The sequence below is a fragment of the Stegostoma tigrinum genome, chromosome 19 (genome assembly GCF_030684315.1).
Source record: "Stegostoma tigrinum isolate sSteTig4 chromosome 19, sSteTig4.hap1, whole genome shotgun sequence".
Taxonomy (NCBI): Eukaryota; Metazoa; Chordata; class Chondrichthyes; order Orectolobiformes; family Stegostomatidae; genus Stegostoma; species Stegostoma tigrinum.
In genome coordinates, this window is record NC_081372.1 from 22,659,412 (window position 1) to 22,685,890 (window position 26,479).

Consider the following 26,479-nt stretch of genomic DNA (forward strand, 5'->3'; position numbering starts at 1 on the left):
GAGTCGGTAGGCTTCTACTGGATATTAGTGCTCAGTCTATCTCCAGAAATGGAAACAGACGTCAAGGAAGGGAAGGGAGGAGTCAGAGATAGACCAGGTGAAAATGAAGGCAGTTTAGAAATTGGAAGTGAAATTAATTAACTTTTCCGATTCCGGTTGAGAGAAGGAAGCAGCACCGATAATATTGATATAGTGGAGAAACAGTTGTTGCAGGGGTCTGGAGTAGGATTGCAACAAAGAATGTTCCATGTGCCCCACAGAGAGACAGGCATAACTCTGGTGTGAGCTGAAGAAAATGAGAGGAGTTTAAAGAAGTTGTTCAGGGTGAGGACGAGCTCAGACAAGTAGAAGAGGGCGGGATGGGTGGGGACAGTGCTGGCCTTTGCTCCAGGAAGAAGCGGAGACTCCCTTAACCCCAATTGCTGTTTCCTGCCCATTAGCCAACTCTCTATCCTTGCCAATACACTACCTCCAACATCATGGGCTTTTATCTTATGGCTTAAACTTTTCTGAGGTCAAGTGCTTTCGGGAAGTCCAAATGCAACACATCTATTGGTTCCCTCTATCCATTCTGGTTGCGACTTGCATGAAAAAAATTCAATAAATATTCAAATAAATCAGTCAGACACAATTTACCTTTCAGGAAGCCATGCCAACTCTGTCTGATTATGTTATGATTTTCAAAATGTTCCATTATTCAGTCTTTAATGATTGATTACAATCCTTTTCCAACAATGCATGTTAAGTTAATCAGCCTATAGTTATCTGCTTTTTGCCTCCCTTTTTGAATAGTCATCTCACATTATCAGTTTTCCAATCCTCTGTTACCTCTCCACAATCCAATCATTTTTGGAAAATTACAGCCAATGCAATGACTGCCTCAGTAGCTGCATCTTTTAGGATCCTAGGATGCAAGCAATCAGGCCTAGGGGACTTATTTGCATTTAATCCCATTAGTTTGTCTAATGCTACTTCTTTATCGATGGTGATGGAACTTAGTTCTTCCCCTGTTAATGCAAAGTCTGACACAAAGTATCTGCTTTACTCCTGTGCTATTTTCTTGTTCTTCATAATCATCCTCTTTGGGTCATTTTCTCACAGACTTATGTTCACTTGGACCTCGCTCTTCCTTTTCATACATTTAAAGTAGCTCTTCTTGTCAGTTTGTTTTTAATATTCCTCACTAGTTTGTCCTTGTAGTTTTTTTTTCCTGTCTTACTTATCATTTTTGTTCACCTATGAGGGATTTTGAATTTATCCCATTCTTTGGGACTATCACTGATTTTCACCTCCTGTGATAACTGCTACAAGGCCAAATCTCATGAAGCTTATTGAGAGAGAGTTTCCCAGGTAACAGGCAAGACTCATCAACTCGCCAGGATTCACCAACTGTGCACTTCATAAAGCAGACGCAGGGATGATGTTCCTTTTCAGCTAGGTTTCCCGATAGTTCCCTACTTTTCTGATTTTTCTTTCAAATTAATACCCTCCTTAAAAAAAACACTTAGCTCGTTAGCTATGGTCAGTTTCTCCTTCACTTAGGATCTTTCCTCCTCACAGGATCTATCCACCCCTGCCCCAAGACAATCACCTGGCATCGAAGAACACAGTGGAAAAAGCAAAAGCAGAAGCAGAAACAGTGCTGTCAGCCCTACAAAGTCCTCCCAAATAACATCAGGGGGCTAGTGCCAAAATTGGGAGCACTGTCTCTCAGATTAGCCAAGCAACAGCCTGACAGTCATACTTAAGGAATCTTATCTTTCAGAAAATACCCCCGACATCAGCATGACCATCCCTGGATCTGCCCAGTCCAACTGGCAGGACAGTCCCAGCAGAGGGGGCAGTACAGTGGTGTACAAACAGGAAGGAGTTGCCCTGAGGATCCAAACATTGACTCTGGACCCCATGAAATCTCATGCCTTCAGGTTGAACATGGGCAACAAAATCTGTTGCTGCCTACCATGTACCATCCTCCTTCAGCTGACGAATGAGTACTCTGCCATGTTGAACACCACTTGGAGGAAGCACTGAGGTTGGGGTAAGGGCACAAAATCTACTCTGAGGAATTTCAATGTCTACTGTCAAGAACAGCTCAACAGTAGCACTATTGATTTAGGATCCAACAAGCTCAAGGACCTAAGTGCTGGACTGGTTCTGCATGTGATGAGGGATCTCGGAAGAGAGAGCGAAGAACTTACTTGACCTCTTCCTTACCAATGTGCCAGATGCAGATGCATCTGTCCATGACAGTATCGGTAACAGTGACCACTGCACAATCCTTCTGGAGATGAAGTCCCACCTTCACACCAAGAATATTCTCCATTGTGCTGTGTGGCACAATCACTGTGCAAAACAGGACAGACTTCAAACAAATCTAGCAATCCAAGACTAGGCAAACCATGAGGCGCTTTGGACCATCAACAACAGGAGTACTGTACTCCAGCATAACCTGCAACCTCATGGATCGGCGTTTTCCCATTCAACCATCATCAACCCTGGTTCAATGGAGAGTGCAGGAGGGGCCAAGAGCAGCACCAGGCAGATTTAAAAATTAGGTGTCAACTTGGTGAAACCAGTAAACAGGGCAACTTGCCAAACAGCATAAGCAGCAAGTGATAGACACAGCAAAGCAACCCCACACAACCAACTGATCCAATCCAAGCTCTGCTGTCCTGCGACACACAGTCACGAATAGCAGTGGACAATTAAACAACTCACTGGAGGAGTTTCCATCCCATCGTCAATGGCGGGAAAACCCCAAAACATCAGTGCACAGATTAGGCTTAAGCATTTGCAACAATTTTCAGCCAGAAGTGCCAAGTGGACGATCCATCTCAGCCTCCACCAGTAGTCCCCACCAACACAGACACCAGTTTTCAGCCAATTTGATTCACTCCATGTGATATAAAGAAATTGTTGGAAGCAATGGGTTGTGCAAAAGCTATAGGGCCTGACAACGTTCGACAACAGTACTAAAGATGTGCGGTCCAGAACGTGCCACTCCCCTAGCCACGCTGTTGCAGTATAGTTACAACACTGGCATCTACATGAGTTGCACGGGTATGTCCTTTATACCAAAAAAAAGGACAAATCCAACCCAGCCAATTCCTGTCCTATCAGTATACTTTCAATCATCAGTAAAGTGATGGAAGGTGTCATCAACAGTGCTATCAAACAGATCCCGTTCGCAATAATCTGCTCAGTGATGCCCAGTTTGAGTTCCCTCAGGGCCACTTAGCTCCTGACTTCTTTACAGACTTGGTTCAAAATGGACAAAAGAGCTCAATTTCAGAGGTGAGGAGAGAGTAGCAGCCCTTGACATCAAGGTCACAATCATCTGCGGCTGGCATTAAGGAGCCCTAGCAAAACCTGAATCAGTGGATATTGTGTTGGGGGGGCGTGGAGCAAACTTTCAACCGGTTGCACACAACAAGATGGTCACGGTTGGGGGGAGCTCAGTCATCTTAGCTCCAGGAGATCTCTGTAGGTGCTCCTCAGGGTAGCATCCTAGGCACAACCATCTTCAGTTGCTTCATCAATGACCTGCTCTCCATCGTAAAGGTCAGAAGTGGGGATGTTCACTGATGATCGCACAATGTTCAGCACCATTCATGACTCCTCAGATACTGAAGCAGTCCATGTTCAAATGCATCAAGATAGGGTAATATCTGGGCTTTTGCTGACAGGTGGCAAGTGACATCGTACCACACAAATGCCAGGCAATGACCATTCCCAATTAGAGACAATATAGCTACTGCTCCTTGATATTCAATGTTGTTACCATCACTGAATCCCCCACTATCAACATCATGGGATTTACTACTGATCAGAAACTCAACTAGATGCACCACATACACACAGTGGCTTCAAGAGTGGGTCAGAGGCTAGGAATACTGCGGCAAGTAATTCACCTCTTGACAACCTAAAGATTGTTCACCATGTATAAGGCACAAGTCAGGAGTGTGATGGAAATCAACCCTATTTGCCTGAATAAGCACTGGCCCAATAACGCTCAAAAGCTTGACACCATCCAGGACATTGCAACCCACTTTTGGCACCTCATCCACATCCTCCACCACTGTCATTCAGTAGCAGCAGTGTGTATTATCTACAAGGTGCACTGCAGAAATTCACCAAAGATCTTCACACAGCACCTTCCAAACCCATGACCACTTCTATGTAAAAGGTCAAGGGCAGCAGATACTTGGGAACACCACTACCTACAAGTTTCCCTTTAAGCCACTCACCATCTTATGTCACTTTTCCTTTACTGTCACTGGGTCAAATTACTGCGATTCCATCCTTCAGGTCATTGTGGATCAACCTACAACATATGGACTAGAGCAGTTCAAGAATGCAGCTGCCCTTGAGAAGGTGGAGGTGAGCTAAGGGTGGGCAATAAATGCTGGCCAACCAGCAATACCCAAGTCCCACATGTGAGTTAAAAAAGCATTAAATTTAATCACGTTACGATCACAATTTCTAAGGTGATCTTGTATTCGGAGTTAAAACTGCTTGCTGGTTGGCTCCATGACATATTCCGAAATTATCCCGAAAGCACTTTATGAATTTGTTATCATAACTAACTTTCTCAAATTTGGTTAACTCAATCCTACCTTTGTTGATCATAGAACCAGAGAATCCCAAGTGTGGTCATTCAGTCCAACAAGTCCACTCTGACTCTCCAAACAGCGTCCTACCCAGACTCACGTCCCACCGAGACTCACCTCCCATCACCCAATCCCTGTAATCCTACATTTCCCATGGCTAACCCACCTAACCTACACATCCCTGGACGCGATGGGCAATCTAGCACGGCCAATCCACCTAAGCCACATATCTTTGATCTGTGAGAGGAAACTGGAACACCCAGAGGAAATCCACATAGACATGGGGAGAATGTGCAAACTTCACACACAGTTGCCTGAGGGTAGAATTGAACCAGAGTCCCTGGCACTGTGAGGCATCAGTACTAACCAGTGAGCCACTGTGTTGCCCAAGATCTATCACCCTCCTGACAGTGTGGCTACCGTTTGAGGATCCATACAAGATTCTTCTTGCAGTCTTCTTTCAATGTCAATTCTTTTTGTCAAATGTATTCTTTCCCTTGCTGTTTCTTTTAAAAACCTCTGCCCAAATGAACACTACACCATCCTAGACTAGATCGTCTTTCACAACGGTCCTCTTTTCCCCTTTTATTGATCGTGCTAACCCACCACCTTTTCCATCCCTCCTGTATCTCCAAAAGATCAAGTAGCCCTGAAAGTTAATTTCCCAGTTTTGATCTCCTTTTAATCATACTCCTGTATTGGCTACGAGATAATGTCCTTTACCTCAATTTGTGCAGTCAGTTCTGAAGTAATTCTACTGAGGTCAGTATCCCATCACCAAGTCACCCATTATTTACCCATGGAATGTCCTTGACTCTGGCACAGCCTGTGACACTCCTTTTTTCCTTTTTAAACCTGTCAGCCAGGGCTCCTAATTAGACCAGATTAATAGTTCCAATCAGGGATCTCATATTCAGTGTGGTCCAGCTGGCTGACCTTTTTACAAATCATTACAGGTTCATCTACTAGATTTCACTTTCAAAGAAAAAATAACTATTTACTTTTGGCAAATGGCATCAGTGGTGAATCAGCATTTAGTGGCCTTGCTAGTTGCCTGGAAAAGACAGCAGTAAGCTGCCATCTTGAACTACTACAATCTATCAGGTGGAGGGACACCCCACAGTTCTGTTAGGAAGGGAGATTAAAACTTCTGATCCAGTGACAGTGAGGAAACAACAACATAGTTTCAAGTCATAATGGTATGTGGTTTCAAGCAAAACATGCAAAGTGATGGTGTTCCATGCATCTGCTGCCCTTGGCCATCTAGGTGGTAGAGGTCATGGCTTTGGAAGATGCTGTCAAAGGAGACTAGGTGAATTACTGCAGTGCAGCTTGTACATTGGTACACATTGCTGTCATTGTGTCAGTGGTGAAGGGATACGGTGTCAATCGAGTGGGGCTATGTTGTCCTGGGTGGGGTAAAGCTTTGAATATTGCTGGAGCTACACTCACCCAGGCAATGGGAGACTTCTCTAACATACCTCTGACTTGTGCCTTGTAGGTGGCGAACAGACACTGGGGAAACAGGCAGCAGTTACTCACTGCAGAATTTCTAACCTGCTTCTTCTGCCACACTATTTATACGGATGGCCAAGGTCAGTTTTTAGTTACTTGTATGGTGCACATGTTACTTGTCACTTATCAGCCCTTAATAACCAAGGAGCCACAGAAGTTGTTTAGCACTGTGCAATCATTAGCGATTATTCCTTACTCTGACTTCAACATGGAGGGAAGCTCATTGATGAAGCATCTGAGGTTGATTAGGCTGAGGGCACTTCCCTGAAGTAGTGGATTGACGTAAACTGATCTCCAACAATGACAACCATCTTCCCTGGTGTCAAGTACAACTCCAACCAAGGGATAGTTTATCCTGATTCCCACTGACACCAGTTTTGTTCAGGCTCCTTGATTCCATTCTTAGTCAAATGTTGCCTTGATGTCAAGAGCAGTCACTCTCACCTCAAATGAGCAAGAAAAAAAGGTTAGTCATTTTCAGACATGCACCCACATTTTGAAATAAAATTCTTTATATTCAACTGCCTGTTTTTGTCCCTGTATAATCCTTGGGAATGTGCAGTTTATGGTTGTCAATTTTTTCCACCAACTGAGAGGCCTATGACATGTGGCAAATATTTAGAAACAACAAGGACAACAATGACAGCTTCCTTGTTTAGAATCCATTTCATGAATGGGTTGTAAAACTAACTGTTTTGGAAGCTCTACACTACATAAATCCACTTCTGATAATGGAAATAAAAGATATTTATGATAATCCTACTGCACAGTTCAATAAAACCACACTGCTGGGAAGAGCTGCTGCTCTAGTTACTCACTGAAGCTGAACCACCTCGCATTTCATTATCCGTCATTTATACAAAAACTTGCTGCTACCAAGTGAGCAACAGGTTCAGCACATATACAAGATATATAAATTAAATATAGTTTCCTCTTTTCCGCCACTTTGAAAAAAGTCTAAAGTAGTGAAGCTGAATTCATTAGAGTATTGACCAAAATAGACTAGCCCTATGCATAAACCTGCCATGGCTTGATAAACCACAAAAATCTGAAAAAAAAACACCCATGGTATAAGTTCTAATATCATCAAAAGACAGTCTGAAAAAAAAGGGTGTAATTAATGTCATTAATATTCTAACATTAAGTTAAAAACAAATTGCAAAACATACTGTGCCTTTAGCTCCGAAAACATCACATTGTGCAAAGTCTAAAAACATTACTGAAAATTTTTGGCATCAGATGATAAAGTTGTGGAGATATCAGTAGAACTGTCAATTAATTCAGTCCCACAGTGAGAAAACAAGTCAGTACATGTTAGGACAAAGTCTCCAAGTGGTACACATAAATTCAAAGCATAACTCAAATGTGGAGACTTGCTAACTGCAAAAGCAGTACTAAGGAAACAGCAACACCACACTCTCCATCACATCTCCTTCCTCTATTTCATACTGCTAATATCAACATCTGATTTCAGGAGTGTGAAAATTTTGCACTTTTAAAAGAACGTAGGGCAAGATGGTTTAATTATTCAGGCTAAGTACTGTTCCTCAAAGCTCCTGCACACACAGTGATACAATTGTCTGCAGTTTTCCACATGTGAACTCTAGCAGAATTCAATTATCTAGCTCCCAGCAATCTCAACTGCAAGTTTCAAATGACATTATCTAAACCGATGACGGAACCCGAAATAACTTCAGAGAGGCCGGTAACCTGTCACTAAGTCACCCTCTATCTACATGTGCATGGTACTTGACACTGGTCCAGCTTCCTGAGAGCCAGCTTTCAAAGTGAACAGGACGTCTAACACTTCTGTTCTTATCTGTCAGCCAGGGTTCCTTGATTGGGGCTGTTAATCTGGTCCAAATCAGGAAACTCATTTCAGGAGGTGAACCCAATGACCACAGCTGAGTCAATGCAAAGATGTGATCACATCTTGTAATTATTGTGGGATTTTGAAGAAATGTAACTGCTGTTCTACTTTTACATGAATTTTCAGGTATGCCTTATCCATTGCAAACAGCTGAAATATTACACCATGCCTGCCCATCAAATTTGGAAAGATAATAAACTATCTATCTGCTCACAATTCTAACAGTAAAAGGATGCATTCCCTATTAAATCTCTCATTTCTGTAGTGAGTTTATGTATGTTAGAAATTGGTAGCAGTTACTAATAACAACAATACCAACCGTGGCAACAAACATTCTGGTATATTTCCTTACTGTTTCAAATCAAGGCAAAATTCTTTCTATACAGAACATGATATAGTTAGACGCTTATGAATTTGAGTATGGGGTGGTAAAGGTATCTCTTATTGGCAAATGCACATATAGAGACATCAAATGCATCCGATACCAACAAAGCTGCTAGTGTGTACACCAGCCTCCCATCTTGCACATCTACAATATCCAGGTTGAGATCTCCTTGTATCAGTGATAATGGGAACTGCAGATGCTGGAGAATCCAAGATAATAAAATGTGAGGCTGGATGAACACAGCAGGCCCAGCAGCATCTCAGGAGCACAAAAGCTGACGTTTCGGGCCTAGACCCTTCATCAGAGAGGGGGATAGGGAGAGGGTTCTGGAATAAATGGCGGGGTGGGGGGGGGGAGAGAGGCAGACCAAAGATGGAGAGAAAAGAAGATAGGTGGAGAGGAGAGCATAGGTGGGGTCCACCTATCTTCTTTTCTCTCCATCTTCGGTCCGCCTCCCCCCCTCCCTATTTATTCCAGAACCCTCACCCCATGCCCCTCTCTGATGAAGGGTCTAGGCCCAAAACATCAGCTTTTGTGCTCCTGAGATGCTGCTGGGCCTGCTGTGTTCATCCAGCCTCACATTTTATTATCTGAGATCTCCTTGTTGCAGCTTTTAAGTGTCGCTTAAATAACTCCTCATTTTGGCCCCATTTCCAAACCCGGGGACTGTTTACATCCTATAGCACATAAATGATAACAGTTCAGAAAGTACATAATTGGCTGTAAAGTACTTTGTGGTTGTGGAAAATGCTATTTGAGTACAAGTCTTTCTTCTTTATGACAAAGCATTTCCTGACATCTGTGCCGTAGTTGTTGTTTAAAACCACTTTTGACCTCAGTATTGAAATCAAACTCAACACAATCATGCTTGAGATTATTTCCCTCTTTGTACTGCCAGATCTTTGGCTGGTTTAGTCTAAAGCTCTGAAATTTTCTCCCAAAACTTCTCCACTTCTTCTCCTCCCACACTCCTTTAAAACGCGTTAAAATCCATCTCAATGACAAAGCTTTTAGTGATCTTCAGAATATTCCCTCTAAACCAACGTTCATTTTGACAAAATAAAAACTGATTGAACTGCAGATGCTGCAAATCAGAAACAAACAACACCTGAGTTTTTGCTGCTACGCTGCCAAACTACAGGGCTTCTTCCTCCAGTGTGGTCATGGCTGCATCACCATCCCAGTTCTCCGCCTCACTTTCAGGAAAGGATCTCTTATCCTGCACTGAGAGAAGGCAAACAGTTGGTAGTGTGAGTTGTTAACAGAGAGTGTTGATGATGGAGGGTATATATTTAAGGGCGTCAATGACTGTGAGGAATTCAAAAGACAGAACAACAAGCTGCAAGTGAATGTGGTGCTCGCTGTCCTCAGATGTACATTTGAGGCTGGAAAGTAAGGAGTCTGTGCAGAGAAATTTGTGTTTGTCAGAGGAATGCTATGCCAGAGTATATCAGGGAGGCTTATAAAGTGATAACCACAAGTTGAGTTACCTCACAGATGGGGAGGCAGTAGTGTGGTGTAATGTTAGTGTATGTTAGTGAGTCAGTATTCCAGAGCTCCAGACTAATGTCCTAGCGAGATTAGACTGAAACCCACCATGGCAGATGAGGAGATTTGAATTCAGTAAAATCTCAAATTCGAAGCAAGCTTAACTGCAATCAAGTGATGATCACTTAAAAGAAAACGCGTGTTCTATAGGTTAGGCAATCTGCCATCTTGATCTGGTCTGGCCAGGCCATGTAATTAAACCACATTTTTGTGGGTCTGAAACAACTGCCCTGTGAAACAGCGAGCAAGTCATGGAATTGTATGAATCTGTGACAAACTTTGATAGAAGGAATGAAAATTAAAGAACTGCCTGACATCAAACTGCATACCAGAAACAACAACGGCAGCCCCTCCAACCACGCAAAGTCCTTTTAACTAACACCTCAGCATCTGTTCCAAAACTGGGACAGCAGTCCCACAGACCAGTACAGTAACAGCTAACATTGTTATATTCACAGAACTGTATTTTACATAAATTGCCTTAGACAACACAATCACTGGGTATGTCCTATCTCACCAGATGGACAGATCCAGCAGAAATGGTGGCACAGTGCTGTATGCAGTTGGGAAGAAATTACCCTGGGAGTTCTGAACATTGGTTCCAGACCCTGTAAAGTCTCATGCCATCAGGTCAAACATGGGCAAGGCAGTCTCCTGCTGATTACCATTTTAGCACCCAGCCCCAGATGTGTCCCTCAATGGCAGTATATTTTCCCACTGGAGGGTGGGGGGTTGACTGGTGACCTTACAGGGGTTTATAGAATCATGACAGGCATAGTTAAGGTGAATAGCAAATATCTTTTCCCTTGGGTTGGAGAGTTCAAAACTCGGGGGCATTTTTAAAGGAGAGGGGACAAAGATTTTAAAAAGGACCTGAGGGGCAACTTTTTCCACACAGAGGGTGGTTTGTATGTGGAATGAAGTGCCAGAGGAAGTGAATACAGGTCCTGTTACAACTTTTAAAAAACATTTTGGTCAGGTCCATGTAGAGGAAAGGTTTTGAAGGAAATGGGCCAACCACAGACAAGTGGGACTAGTTTAGTTTGGGAAACTTGGTTAGCATGGACGAGTTTGACCGAAGGATCTGTTCTGGTGCTGTATGGCTCTATTTAAATTAAAATCAGAAAGATGGACATTAGGAGAAGATACCACAAAAACCGCAAAAATAAAAAGACGGTTGGACTCCTATTGTAAACCAACCAGTGTCAACACTTTTGTCAATCTTTCCTTTAGAAACTTATATGATCTTCTTTTGTGTAAAGTCGTTTAACTTTTTGTCTTTGCTTGTCAACACACAGATCCCTCCTTAATCTATTGTTTGATGCCTTTTCTGTTTAAAAATCAAGTTATCAAAGTATTGCAGGCTTTTGTGGCGCAGTGGTTGTACCCGTACCACAGATCAGGAGGTCTAGGTTCAAGTCCTATCTGCTCCAGAAACGTATAATATCATCTCTGTACAGTTTATTAGGAAAAACATCTGCAAATTATTTGAGATAATGAGAACCGCAGAAGCTGGAGAATCCAAGATAACAAAGTGTGGAGCTGGATGAACACAGTAGGCCAAGCAGCATCTGAGGAGCACAAAAGCTGATGTTTTGGGCCTTTTCTGATGAAAGGCCCAGACCCGAAACGTCAGCTTTTATGCTCCTAAGATGCTGCTTGGTCTGCTGTGTTCATCCAGCCCCACACTTCGTTATCTTGCAAATTATTTGACGTGTGATCTGCAATGCAAACTCTTTTCCAAATAAACCTGCTTTTTCTCTCCACTTACTAGCTGTTAAGAGATGCTGAGAGAGATTTTCTCCAGTTCGATATTGGTTAGGAGAAAAACCCACTGAGAGTGGAATGCGGTTTGATTATTTACATCCACACTATTATTTTTCACTAATATTGACCAATGGAAATGACTACAGACTTTAACTTCATTTTCCAAAACAATTTTATCTGATGACATCTTGCCCACAGTCATTGCTGTACAAGGATCTAATGTGACACATGCCGTCAACTTGAATCAATAGCGAATATTATGATACAGCGCAACCAGACTCCTGGTCAGACATTTCTTATTAAGAAGCTTTTTACAAACTTAATTCCAGCTTAGGGTTCACAGGGGATATTAACACATTTCAGTGGACCTTGAAAATATTAAAAAGTACATCCAAGACTCCTTACCTAAAAAAAATAGTATTAGGTATGCAAAAGTTGTTACTAATATGTAACCATCTATTCCCAAGTTACAGAAGTCATTTTCTCATAAGCCAATAAAGACACATAATAGACTCTTAGAATATTGGCATACAAGTGCTTACATCCTTTGGGATGTGGTTTCATATTTTTCACATGGCCCCTTTCCCACTAGAAAGCTTTGACAAGCCCCAAGGAGCAAAACCTGGAAATCTACTTTTTAAATATTGTTTTGATCTGCACTTTACGATTCAAACACACTTGAAGCGGAGGCGGCCAGGTTGATATCATAAAATTCATGGAGCGAATTTTCCACGGCTCTTGGTCAGTCACAGCATCGGCATCCCAGTTTTCTGAATCGGCTTTCCAAAAAACAGCCAATGTAATATGCAGGTGCAATAAGGATCTGCACCTAATTGTTGAAGACTCAGCACTTAAAAGGGACCCTGGCAAGGGCAGGATAGCAGCAATCTATAATTAGCAACAAAGACTTTGTGTGATAGCATCCCAAAAGAGAGGGAAGGCCCGGTTCTGCCAAGCACCCTGGAGACCATGTTAAAGACAAGCAGGTGTGGTCCCTCACTTGCGTGGATGTAGTGCAGAAAGATATTCAATAATCTTATCAGTGCAGGAAAAGGTGAGCAATATGCTCATTCAAATGCCAACCCCCACTCCGCAATATAAATTGCTCACTCTTCTCCTGTGCAGGGCACTTGAGATTTAAATATCTTGCAGATCCACCCAATGCTTTCTTTCTCTCAAGGCATCTTCGAGCAAAATATAAACAGACACCATTGACATTTATTGTTTTTCCACGCCCATCCTTCATCGATGTTGTTGTTCTATCTGACCAACGTATTCCACATCTCTGTCTGCCCCCTGCTTTCCCTCCATGCTCTAGACAATGCAAAACGCCAGGAGTGAGAGAACTGGGGTGGTCCTCCAGTTGTAGTTACTCCTGACTGCTGTGCAGTACGACACAGTGGAGAGAAGCAGAGTTTCAGAATGCACATCTACTGGAGATGAGGCTCTTCCAGCTACCTGGTGACAGGATTAAATATCACACAGACCCATTGTACATAGCATTCATTTGTGTTGACAGGTCGTCAGCAGCCACGGAAGTATGATCCACACTTTGTTAGCTTTAAATTTTCTCAACCATTCAGCCCTAATTCTTGCCTCTAAATTTCCCACAGCATCACTCAACTGATAGCCCTGGGACAGAAGGAAGACTCATGAAGTGAGAGTCACATGATGAGGAAGCACCATCATGTGACTCATGCCATACTTTGCACCAGCTCAGAAACACAAATGTCTGTGCAGCCTACAGGATAGGTAATTGAGTTATCAATGTTGAGCCAATCACCACAAGTGAGCAGGGGTTGGAGGCACGGATAACTATGAAGCTGCTCTGAGAGAAAACATAGGATTGTTCAAACTCTCCTCAGCTGGATGCAAGTACTGAAACAAGCCGACAGGAAGGAGAACCATCCTGCAGGAAACAAAGTACTGTCAACATTTCCAGAGGCAATTAACAAAATTGGTCTCCATACAAGTCTCTGACTTGTTGTTTACAAATATGGAAAGGGTGGTCACCTCCCGGAACCTTCTGCACACCAGGCATCTCAGTGCATGCAAATCCTGGCTAATAATCTGCCAGCTCAATAAGGATGGAGGGAAGTCTTGACTTGGCCATTCAGCTCATCGCTGAGATGCAACCAAGTGCCTTCCAACTCTTGGCTAGCAGGGAAATGGAGGGTGGACCATGAGGGGAAGATGAAGAAGGAAGAAAAGACAACGAGGATTCTGCACAAACCACTCAGACGGCTTCCCCCACTGTAAAAGTGAGCAATGATATCCTTTCTTAAAAAAGGTTTTTTTTGATGCAGCTCCTAATGAGATGAGGTTTGAGGCGTTGGAAGTTACAGGACAGAATTACAATGTATGTTGAAATTATTTATGTTTTCTCCATGCTGGTCAATGAGAGATTTACAGCCTGTTGAAGACTATGCTGAAACAGTGCTACGTCAAAGTGCTAACTCATTCCAAGATAAGAAAGGAAAGTGAGAAATTATCCCTAAAGGCAGCTCTTTCTAACAGGGCTATCAGATTGCTAATGTTCAACACTACCTGATGTGGAAGCTTCATTTAAACAATCGAAATTGCCAACCTGTTTTCTCTCGATTTCACTATTTACTCTGTGCTTGTTCATTCCAGACATTTATAGGTCTCATTTGTCTTCAAATACCTTAACTGTAAAAACAGAGAAGATATTTGGGTTAAAATAGTATCAGAGATAATGGGAACTGCAGATGCTGGAGATTCCAAGATAATAAAATGTGAGGCTGGATGAACACAGCAGGCCAAGCAGCATCTCAGGAGCACAAAAGCTGACGTTTCGGGCCTAGACCCTTCATCAGAGAGGGGGATGGGGGGAGGGAACTGGAATAAATAGGGAGAGAGGGGGAGGCGGACCGAAGATGGAGAGTAAAGAAGATAGGTGGAGAGGGTGTAGGTGGGGAGGTAGGGAGGGGATAGGTCAGTCCAGGGAAGACGGACAGGTCAAGGAGGTGGGATGAGGTTAGTAGGTAGCTGGGGGTGCGGCTTGGGGTGGGAGGAAGGGATGGGTGAGAGGAAGAACCGGTTAGGGAGGCAGAGACAGGTTGGACTGGTTTTGGGATGCAGTGGGTGGGGGGGAAGAGCTGGGCTGGTTGTGTGGTGCAGTGGGGGGAGGGGATGAACTGGGCTGGTTTAGGGATGCAGTGGGGGAAGGGAAGATTTTGAAACTGGTGAAGTCCACATTGATACCATATGGCTGCAGGGTTCCCAGGCGGAATATGAGTTGCTGTTCCTGCAACCTTCGGGTGGCATCATTGTGGCAGTGCAGGAGGCCCATGATGGACATGTCATCAAGAGAATGGGAGGGGGAGTGGAAATGGTTTGCGACTGGGAGGTGCAGTTGTTTGTTGCGAACTGAGCGGAGGTGTTCTGCAAAGCGGTCCCCAAGCCTCCGCTTGGTTTCCCCAATGTAGAGGAGGCCGCACTGGGTACAGTGGATGCAGTATACCACATTGGCAGATGTGCAGGTGAACCTCTGCTTAATGTGGAATGTCATCTTGGGGCCTGGGATGGGGGTGAGGGAGGAGGTGTGGGGACAAGTGTAGCATTTCCTGCGGTTGCAGGGGAAGGTGCCGGGTGTGGTGGGGTTGGAGGGCAGTGTGGAGCGAACAAGGGAGTCACGGAGAGAGTGGTCTCTCCGGAAAGCAGACAGGGGTGGGGATGGAAAAATGTCTTGGGTGGTGGGGTCGGATTGTAAATGGCGGAAGTGTCGGAGGATAATGCGTTGTATCCGGAGGTTGGTAGGGTGGTGTGTGAGAACGAGGGGGATCCTCTTGGGGCGGTTGTGGCGGGGGCGGGGTGTGAGGGATGTGTCGCGGGAAATGCGGGAGACGCGGTCAAAGGCGTTCTCAATCACCGTGGGGGGAAAGTTGCGGTCCTTAAAGAACTTGGACATCTGGGATGTGCGGGAGTGGAATGTCTCGTCGTGGGAGCAGATGCGGCGGAGGCGGAGGAATTGGGAATAGGGGATGGAATTTTTGCAGGAGGGTGGGTGGGAGGAGGTGTATTCTAGGTAGCTGTGGGAGTCGGTGGGCTTGAAATGGACATCAGTTACAAGCTGGTTGCCTGAGATGGAGACTGAGGGGTCCAGGAAGGTGAGGGATGTGCTGGAGATGGCCCAGGTGAACTGAAGGTTGGGGTGGAAGGTGTTGGTGAAGTGGATGAACTGTTCGAGCTCCTCTGGGGAGCAAGAGGCGGCGCCGATACAGTCATCAATGTACCGGAGGAAGAGGTGGGGTTTGGGGCCTGTGTAGGTGCGGAAGATGGACTGTTCCACGTAACCTACAAAGAGGCAGGCATAGCTGGGGCCCATGCGGGTGCCCATGGCCACCCCCTTAGTCTGTAGGAAGTGGGAGGAGTCAAAAGAGAAGTTGTTGAGTGTGAGGACGAGTTCCGCTAGGCGGATGAGAGTATCGGTGGAGGGGGCCTGGTCGGGCCTGCGGGACAGGAAGAAGCGGAGGGCCTTGAGGCCATCTCCATGCGGAATGCAGGTGTACAGGGACTGGACGTCCATGGTGAATATGAGGTGTTGGGGGCCAGGGAATTGGAAGTCCTGGAGGGCGTGGGTGGTGTCACGGACATAGGTGGGGAGTTCCTGGACCAAAGGGGAGAAAATGGAGTCCAGATAGGTGGAGATGAGTTCAGTGGGGCAGGAGCAGGCTGAGACGATGGGTCGACCAGGGCAGGCAGGTTTGTGGATTTTGGGAAGCAGATAGAGACGGGCCCTGCGGGGTTGGGGAACAATGAGGTTGGAGGCTGTGGGTGGGAGGTCCCCTGAGGTGATGAGGTCATGAATGGTGTTGGAGATGATGGTTTGGTGCTCGGGTGTGGGGTCATGATCGAGGAGGCGGTAGGAGGTGGTGTCGGAGAGTTGGCGTCTGGCCTCGGCGATGTATTCTCTTGATGACATGTCCATCATGGGCCTCCTGCACTGCCACAATGATGCCACCCGAAGGTTGCAGGAACAGCAACTCATATTCCGCCTGGGAACCCTGCAGCCATATGGTATCAATGTGGACTTCACCAGTTTCAAAATCTTCCCTTCCCCCACTGCATCCCTAAACCAGCCCAGTTCATCCCCTCCCCCCACTGCACCACACAACCAGCCCAGCTCTTCCCCCCCACCCACTGCATCCCAAAACCAGTCCAACCTGTCTCTGCCTCCCTAACCGGTTCTTCCTCTCACCCATCCCTTCCTCCCACCCCAAGCCGCACCCCCAGCTACCTACTAACCTCATCCCACCTCCTTGACCTGTCCGTCTTCCCTGGACTGACCTATCCCCTCCCTACCTCCCCACCTACACCCTCTCCACCTATCTTCTTTACTCTCCATCTTCGGTCCGCCTCCCCCTCTCTCCCTATTTATTCCAGTTCCCTCCCCCCATCCCCCTCTCTGATGAAGGGTCTAGGCCCGAAACGTCAGCTTTTGTGCTCCTGAGATGCTGCTTGGCCTGCTGTGTTCATCCAGCCTCACATTTTATTATCTAAGATATTTGGGTTGTTTTCTTTCATATGAAGAATGAACAATAGTGACAATGCTAACTGTAGTCTGCAAAAGGTGTACATCGCAAATAATCGATTGCAATCAATTGTGTTAATGTCAGCAAATAAATGAAAAAATGCTGAAGAGGTTGAATCACGACAGACAATTTTAACCACCACTTCCACAATTCCCAATCTACCCCACCCATCCCAGTTGGCTTAAGTATATGGTATGGGGTGTTTGAACCACATTATACTCCTCCTCTCTATAATATTTTAAGTTGCCTAATTTCAAGAACTGGAAAGCCACCTACTACCAGAGGGGCTATCTGAAAATGTAAGACATTTTAACCGTGGTGAACTATTTCTATTCTAATCTCAGCAGCTTTCACTGGTAACAGATGGGATCCAGGCCAAAGGAGGCAAAGTTTTTTTGTTAATTGGTTTGCTGTGAGCTAGGAGGGCCTGACACACAGCATCAAATAGTATTCGTTACCAAAAGGCAGAGTTCCACATTTGGTATGATTAGTCAATCAGCTGTGATTCCTGAAGGAATAAAGGATTCTGCACACAGAATATTAATCTTTAACTAAAGTGGTGAAACCCTATTCTATACTGTCATTCCTTCCCCTTCGCCAGATCAAACATCATGGAGTTCCCCAAAAGGAACATGGATGTACCTACATCATATGGACTGCGGCAGCCCACCAGCACCTCCTGTAAGGCAATAAATGTTAGTCCCACCAATGACACACAGATCCCATGAACACCAAATACTCTCCTGGACAATTCTTCATATAAAACACATGTCAATATTCCCTGGTGTCTCATGTTATCCAGAGAGCGACTAGAACATCAGACTGCACTCAGTGCTGTTATCCAGCAACCCTTTTGGCTCAGCTGTAAATGTACCCTTATACGTTGCTAAGTAGCTCCTTGACACTCAGCACAAAAGTTTCAGTCATCAATACAGCTGCTTAGAAGGGGTACAGTAGAGATCAACTGTCAAGGAAGCATATACCAACGAGGAATCAAAACATTCAGAGGAGAAAATTGGCAGGGGATCAAGGGAACAGGTGCCAATAAACATGAAGAAGTAGTCAGCTCGTGTAAAACCATCCATGCTCAATCAAAACATTCATTTTGTTTAAAAAAAGGGACAGAAGAGTCATAACATTGCAATTAGTTAGAATGTTACAATGATTGTTAATGTGATATGCAAGTGCTTAACATGCTCCCTTTCTCACAGATCTTGGAATGTTTCTAGGCATTTGGTTTTCAGAACATAGGCCACTCAATGAGCTCATGGGACTCACACCTATATGCCCAATCTTTGGCTCATACCCGTCAATATCATTGGTTAACTAAAATTGATGGATCTCACTCAAAATTATTAACTGATCCAACATTCACTGCCATTTACAGAAATATTTATTAATTCACAGGGTGAAAACTCAGCACTAGGTAAGATTTGGAAAACTGTGAAATTCTAAACACTTCTCGCATGTCAACACTGAAATGGCTTTTGGTCATCTTGACAAAAATATTCCTGAGTTAACAGTACTAAATTGCCAGAAACATAAAAGCTGGATTCCTCTACATTTTCTTTACAGATTCTGCTTGTTATTTTTAACTGATTAAAATAGCACCTAAGGCTTGGAGAACGTTTGGAATCTTGAGCAAATGTCAAGAGAAATGCAGCATTCAAAGAAGGAGTCAGCATTATTGAATACATTAATAATCGTGTATACCACTGTATGCTAAACAGAGTTACAACGGCATCATTTACTTATGAAAAGACCTATTTCAATCGATTTCTAAACAGGTTTGTTTATTATATATCATTCTGATATCCTACACCAGAGGCTCAAATCCCTGGTAAAATTCTCCCTCACGTGCCGTTTAACCACTCTCTTTCTTAAAAAGAAACCTGGCCATCTTTTTAATCACAGTTGCCCAAATAAACTTACTAAAATATTGCCAGAATATAATGCGAGTTGTGTTATTGCAAAATTTTAAGACGACCAGCTGGTCTTGCATGGTGCTGCTCACACTGAATCAGTGTCATGTACCTCATGCCCCTAAAGTACATTCCAACAACAGCCAATGTTCACACTGAAAGAAATTGGGAAGGTTTTTAAATTTCCTCTGCTTCAGATCAGAAACAAAACAGCTTCAAGTGACTGCCTGTTTTTCTCTTTACCTGAGACTCTTGCAAATGTGAAACACAGACCACATGCACACTAGCTTTACACAAATTAATAAAAAGGTGGCATTGTAAACACATTGTTGTATACTTTTGCTACGGGAAAGTGCGAATGAGTGAATCAGAGAGGCTGGTCCCAATATTTACAAGACAGGAGTGTGAAGCAGCAACTGGGTATTCCAAATAATTGGGAACACGGAGGATTTGGCAAATTTAAACAGCAGAACCGCACTTTTACTTTTTGGAAGTGGATGCAGTCCAAAAATCATCAGGATGAGGAGTTCCTGACAAGAAAATGCCTAGAATTACCCCACGAACTCTTTCCTCTCCATAGACGTTTCCCAATCTGGAGTGTTACCAATATATTCTGTTTCTTATTTTGTTTGAAAAATTGCATTCTCATCACCGTGATATATTACTACATCCATGGTCAAAAGACCTTCAGCCAAAGACGGCAGCAGAATTTCAAAGAACAGCCCCATTTACTGTTGTACAGTCTGAGTTTTCGCAAGCCAACCTCCATCAAATATAAAGTCAAAATACTTTCCACCAATAACACATTACAGGCTTGACTTGCTAAAATTCTAAAACGGGATGTCTTAGCGCATAACTGAAAACTCAGAACTAAAAAGAGTCACATTTGTATTTCTTGTAATTAAAACACATCTTAACAACACAGCTACACAAACTCATGTGAAAACAGGAAGAATGCAAATTTATTCAATGGGAAGATATATCTGTTCCTGGCATGGGTATGTCTGAAACAATCGTTCATTTTATTATGAGTTAACATGTGTATTCTTCTTTATACCTACTTTTTTGGGAGGCTAAGTTAGTAAGTAAAGATTCACATCAATTTACATCACAATGAAAGTAACAAATCTTTTCTGACAACTTGCAAATACAATCTCAGCTATGGCTGTAACACCCACTTATATATACACATGTAGCCAATTCTGAGTGACTTTAAGATGACAAAATAAATGGACATGTTCACAAAAATCTTAGTTCAGTCTGATAAAGAGAAAGGTTTAACAATATGTAATATTATCACATCAGTCAGAAAAAAGCTCTGCCAAAAAGAATCATAGTTTATAGGAAAGTATCATTCTGAAAAGAGCAAATAAAAAGGGAGACAGTAATATTACTCTTGAATTCTGCAGGTAGGTTTTATTAATTAGAAACCTAGATTCAAGCTGGCCTCCTGGGCTTTGCTGACCAATGTTTTAGTAACTCTTTATATCAACAATGACTGTGAAAAGCTCGAAATACACAAACTGAGGAAGCAAAGAAAATGTGACACTGTGTATAATGCGACACTTCTACAGAACTACTACACTGGAATGCTTCATGCTGGAAATGCAGTAAACAAAATGAAAGGGACAGGTTTGGAGATTGCAGAAATTTCAGCTATCAGACTATGTTGGGTAAATTTGTGTCATCCGCTGCAACATTACTCACTGTAACGTTTGTTCCAAAATAAAACAGTGATACAAAGACGAGAGCACATTCCTTGGTTTAAATTTCTGGTTAAAATTTACATGAGTAAGAATTAATTCCTCCAGCTGTCACCCACCACCCCTCCCTGACACCGCCAGGAACCTGAAGGGCCAAGTGCTAGCAAGATCCAAACTCAGCAGTGATGGGACTAAATTTTGAAGAAAAGCTTTTAAAGGCTGGCAGTGGTACAAATGAAACAGCACTTACATGACTTCTCCAGGACTCGATATTCACATATAGCTCAACTCAAAAAAAAATGAGGACAACCCTTTGAATTTCTATTAACTCCGGAATATTTCTGTTCGTCAAAAATTAATTTAATAGGCGGTGCCCGTACCAGATGCCTCAACCCATAGCATCTCTTGAAACTACAAACACTGAAGTGAATGGGAGGAGCTATACTGTACTAACTGGTTGAGCAACTCTACACCATGTCCAATTACTGAGCAATGTCATATTAAAAAAAAAACTGGTGTGACTGCAGAAATATGGATTAGATGAGAAAATGAAACATAATATGCAAGGTGTACTGAGAAACACTCTAAATGCAAGTGTTTTCACAAAGACAAAGGCTATATAATCAGAAGCTGCAAATGAACAAACTTGTGCAAACATAATTTAAATGTTGACAGAGAGAACTGTGAAACAGGATTATGAAAATAAACTGCAGCTTTGCCTACTGAACCTATTGTAAAAGTTGCTTATTAGTGTAAGCACATCATTAATAAACATTCGCTAGGTTTTTGGAAAAGTTTTTTTCCAAAACAAAACACACACCTTGAGCTAGAAATTGATACCAGATTTAAACATTTTTAAAAAAAATTCCTGTGTTATATATTAAGGACCAAAAAGACTCAAATTAGCACACATTTCTTTACTCCATAAAGGATGTTGTCTGCAAGTAAAATATGTATGTGTATAAAATATAATACAGAAGTGATTAAAAAGATGGATTCTGTACTCAGGCTCACAATCAAAATCAATAACAAGAAGCAACAATAAATTTGCTTCAAAGAATTATAGGTCATTTGAGAAATTCTGGCTTTGCTTCAATGCCAACTGGAATATTAAGCACATGTAAAGCCAACGCATTACTTGGCATTTATAATATTGTCGTAGTGAGAGAACTGAACAGCTTCTTTAGTTTTTGGATTCTAACGTAACTCCATTTTCCTCACTGTCAAGAGTTTAATGAGTATTGACATTTATTGGTTAGATAAAGCTTTTTATTCATCTTCCTTCATCAATAGCTGGTTTAACTGATCAATATTCACATCAAAATTGTTCAGAGATTTACAAGAATTTGATAACTTAACCCAAAGATGAGTTTCCACCTTTCCCCTTTGCATGGCCAGAAGGCAAGTCCACACTGTACTGATTGTAACAAGGTCAGCCAGGTGAGCATCACAGAATAGGAGTTCCCCGATTGGGGATGTTAATCTGGTCCAATCAGGGACATTTGGCTGGCAGATATAAAGAGAAATATCTGGGTTTCTGTTCACAATGAGCTTGCTGAGTCCACGTCATATACTATGTACATGTGAATAAAGGAGCTTGAGCTCTCCCATGACCTAGCCCCCACCCTCTCACACCAGGCCTTGTAATCACATCGTTTGCTATTACACAACCCATTGTTAGCCACGAACAGTCTCCATTAACAGCTATTCACCCTCCCAGCCAGATCGTTATCCACTCCTTTGGGTCTGACTGTTCTCTTTTTCTGAGCTTTATTTCCACGTACCATTTACTCCTTACCATCTCCCCAAATCTTATCTTCTGCATATAAACCAAAATTTTCCTACCTAACGTCAGTTCTGAGGAAGGCACACCAACTGAAAGTATAAATTCTGACTTCTCTTCACAGATCCTGCCAGGCCTGCTCAGCTTTTCCAGCAATTTCTGCTTTTGGCTGTGTATCAATATTCAAGGGTGGCCTGGTGGCAAGAGTCCAGTCTTTGTGGAGTTATTTCAGCAGCAATGAGTGGTATTTGGCATCTAAGGACAGTTCCATACCATCGATCATCCAATGGTCTGGTGGAAAAGGCAGTCCAAACTTTGAAGGTAAGCTCAAAGAACCAGCCTGTAGCTTCACTAAATACCAAACTATCCTGGTTCCTAAATAAAAACTGAAAGAACTGTGGATGCCGTAAATCAGGAGCAAAAACAAAGTTGCTGGAAAAGCTCAGCAGGTCTGGCACAATCTATGAAGGAGAAAACAAACTCAGAGCTCTGAGGAAGGGTCACCAGAACTGAAATGTTAACTCTGTTTTCTCCTTCACAGATACTGCCAGACCTGCTGAGCTTTTCCAGCAACTTTGTTTCTGTGCCCTAGTTTCCATTTGATTATAGGACCACCCCTCACGCAGTTACAGTGCCGGCTCCAGCAGAGGTACCAACTCGGAGAAGACTCCATACCAGATTAAATCTCATCTTCCTGGCCCTTTTGGTGGCTGGGGAGTGGAACGGCATCAGTAATGCTAATGCCAGACATGAGATTCCTCTAGGCAAAACAAGCAGTTTACTTCAAGGGATGAAGGCTGGTGTTGAAACCACAGGAATGGACCTGTGTAGGTAAGGGGCATGCTTGACATGAGGTCAGGTCCGGTGAAAAGTTCAGGTAAGAGAGGCAGTCCTGAACAAGCACACGAAAGCTGCGGCCTTGCAAGTGGGGCAGGAGCAAAACATACTCAGGCCCTCTCAGCAGCCAGAGAGGCTGTCAGGGCCTGTGGTTCCTCCCCCTCTGCCTATCATTGAAGACGCCTCTGATCACAAGATGGACGTGGTAAATGGACATGGCCGCAACGTCATTACCGATTGAAGGCGATGAATGTCTTCTAAGACATTCCGGGCGCAAGGGGCAAGGTAGAGCCTGGAAATGCCACAAGAGAAGAGACAGGATCAAGAATTGGCCTACATCCCAGGACTTAGACAGGAAGGATTTTATGGACCCAGGTGGAATATAGTATACGAGTTCCCTGATTGAACTAGGTAAATAGCCCCAAACAAGGAGTCCTAGCTGACAGATATGACCAGGAGTGTCAGGCTTCTGTTCACTCTAGGAGTTGGCTCTGAGCTAAGTGGGTCCATACATGGTACCTGAAGCTACATGGGTACTATGCACATGTAAGTAAAGAGTGACTTGGTGACAGGTAACCAAGTTATTTCATACATGAAGAAAGAACCTCTCTCAAATATAAAGTGAGCATTTGCTCTCAACCAACTCTAAAACAGCTCAGATTGATTCTTAAAGGAAACCAGCATTTCTAACACTGTTCATTTCGTTAATTATGTCAAAGCATGCAATGAGTTTTGTTTGGGCAGAGTTTTCTGTGCAGATGTACGGCAACAAATCTGCACTTAAAAATTTGGAAGCAACCACAGAAAATCCCCACCCAACCTACGAGGCGTTGACAGTCGCAGCACCAGCATTACATTATATTAACTTAGTGGTTACTATTTTGGACAGGAAATAGCAGGTCTTGTTAATGCCTGTTCAGTCATTGTGTTAGCCACAGGTCTATAACAAACACAAACAGAATAAAAATATAGCAGTTAATGCCATTAATAACCAATCTAGGATCGTGCTCTGACTTGCAGATTGAAAAGAACATGTATTATTTAGCCAAGCTAACAGCTTTACAGTTGAAATATCAGACAAAAAAATACGCATTTAATTCTCAACCAGAAGATGCCTTATTAGGCCTTGAGAAACAGGTGTTGCCATTTTTTGGTTAGCTGTTATGAATAGTGCAATGCTACATATAGTTAAAGGGAAGAGGTTATATTCTGGAGAACCATGCTGAACCTTGGCCTTGCACAGAATGACTGCTGAAGGGCACAATGGGTTAAATTAGGAAACACAGAATTTACGGATTCAGTAAAGTAGACTGAAAGAAACTATTTCCACTGGCAGAGAAAGTCAAAACACAATATAAAAACACAATTAGAGCTGGGAGTGGGAGTAAAAACACAAAGCACATTTTCAAAAAACAGAAGCTGTGGAAATCTGGAATATACTTCCCCAGAGAGACAGCTGGGTCAACTAAAATGTTCATGTTGGGTCAAAGTAATTAGAGTTGTGGAACAGACAAGAGAGCCAGAATGGCAGCACATTCAGCTCTCCAGGCCCAATGGCCTCCTCCTGTCTCTGGGTTATTAGATTTCTCTTTGGATTTCTCTTTTAGACCAAAATAATATTCAAAATGAAGGAAACAAGCATTCTTGATCAATATGAATTCTAGTTTCAATGTGGCTAAACAGGTAGACTCCATAAATTATTAGTTGGTGATGAATTACATTGTGCAAGAATGAAAGGTAACGTTGCGAAAGTCCAAGGGGACCACAGTGCAGCTCTCTCATTAGACAGATGTCTGGTGGCAGTTTAACCTGAGGGTCACACACCACAGGTAAGGGGTGAATTTGAGAAGGTCATACCTCATGGTACCCTCAGCTGGTGTGGGAATTGAACCCACACACTTGGCGTCACTCTGCATCACGAACTGGGCATCCAGCTAGCCGACTATCAATAATTAATACTGATGTCAGCATTTATGTTACCGCTTCAAAATGCAAATATATCAGTCTGTTTCACTCTGACCTCTTTCTGTAATTCAGATTCTTTTCAATATCCACCTGAATTCTGGTCACTTTCAGTTAAAATCAAAGTAAACTGTTCTGGAACATTTCCTCTGCACAACTATTGACTCAGAGGTTTATACTTCCTGCATTCCATCTTACTCTGAAGGTGCACTTCTAACAAACATGGATCTTCCTGCATCAATTGCTTTCTGTAGTACGAGCAAGTAAAATTATCTAGGAACATTCCTTTTCAATTTTGCATTTCCATTTTAAAGGCAAGCTCTGGTGAACAGCTGTGCTTTTTTAATGTTTATCAGCAAAGCAGTACACAGGAGTAGGAAATCCCTCTATTAAAAAGAGGAATACTAAAAACATGAAGTAAAGGCACCTTTAGACTAATGTTTCACCAACACAAAAAGGCTCTTATCACACTGGTGAGAGCAACTGAAATCACCTGCTGGAGGAAAGATCATTAAAATTATAGTCCCAGAAAGGGATTAGAATTTAGACTATAAATAGATTTCCAGACTATCTCCAACAAACAGTCTGGGTTAAGTAGATTTAAACTTGTCTTACATTATATAGATGTGCTTGGAAACATTTAGCCTACCCAAACACAGCTGGAACACATGTGCCTTATGACCTTTAATCATGGCAGAGAGATGCAGGGGGCGGGGGAGAGCACACTGCTGAAGAATTGTCTGTTTGAACCACATGCAGGATAAATTTCACGAGCTGATCTACTTTTCACTAACCTAGCAGATGTTCACTGTGTGAAAAGGTCCGCAAGTTTTGCAGCAGAAGCAAAAGTAAAGTAAATCCGTCAATTCATCTCCAGTTAAAAGTCTAATAATCATTTTTTTCCAATCTGAAACACATTGTAAACAGATGTAAGCAGGCTTCAGAAACACCATTACAATCTTTGACAAGTTTCTGATATCAACTCATTAAAATGGCAGCGTTTGGAGAACTGTTTCTGTAAC

The 26,479-nt window shown here is 43.0% G+C and overlaps 1 protein-coding gene across 10 annotated transcripts in view; it reads right to left on the minus strand.

Moving 5' to 3' along the window:
• Positions 1–26,479, minus strand: part of LOC125461522 (band 4.1-like protein 1) — a 279,674-nt gene that overhangs the window by 155,772 nt on the left and 97,423 nt on the right. Inside the window, exon 1 of one of the 10 annotated variants that reach the window (XM_048550408.2) lies at positions 21,126–21,248. The exons of the other annotated variants lie outside the window; for them this stretch is intronic. The gene's annotated coding sequence lies outside the window, so the exon portion shown is untranslated. Of the gene's footprint in view, positions 1–21,125; positions 21,249–26,479 lie in introns of those variants that run through there. 10 annotated transcript variants of the gene reach the window in all.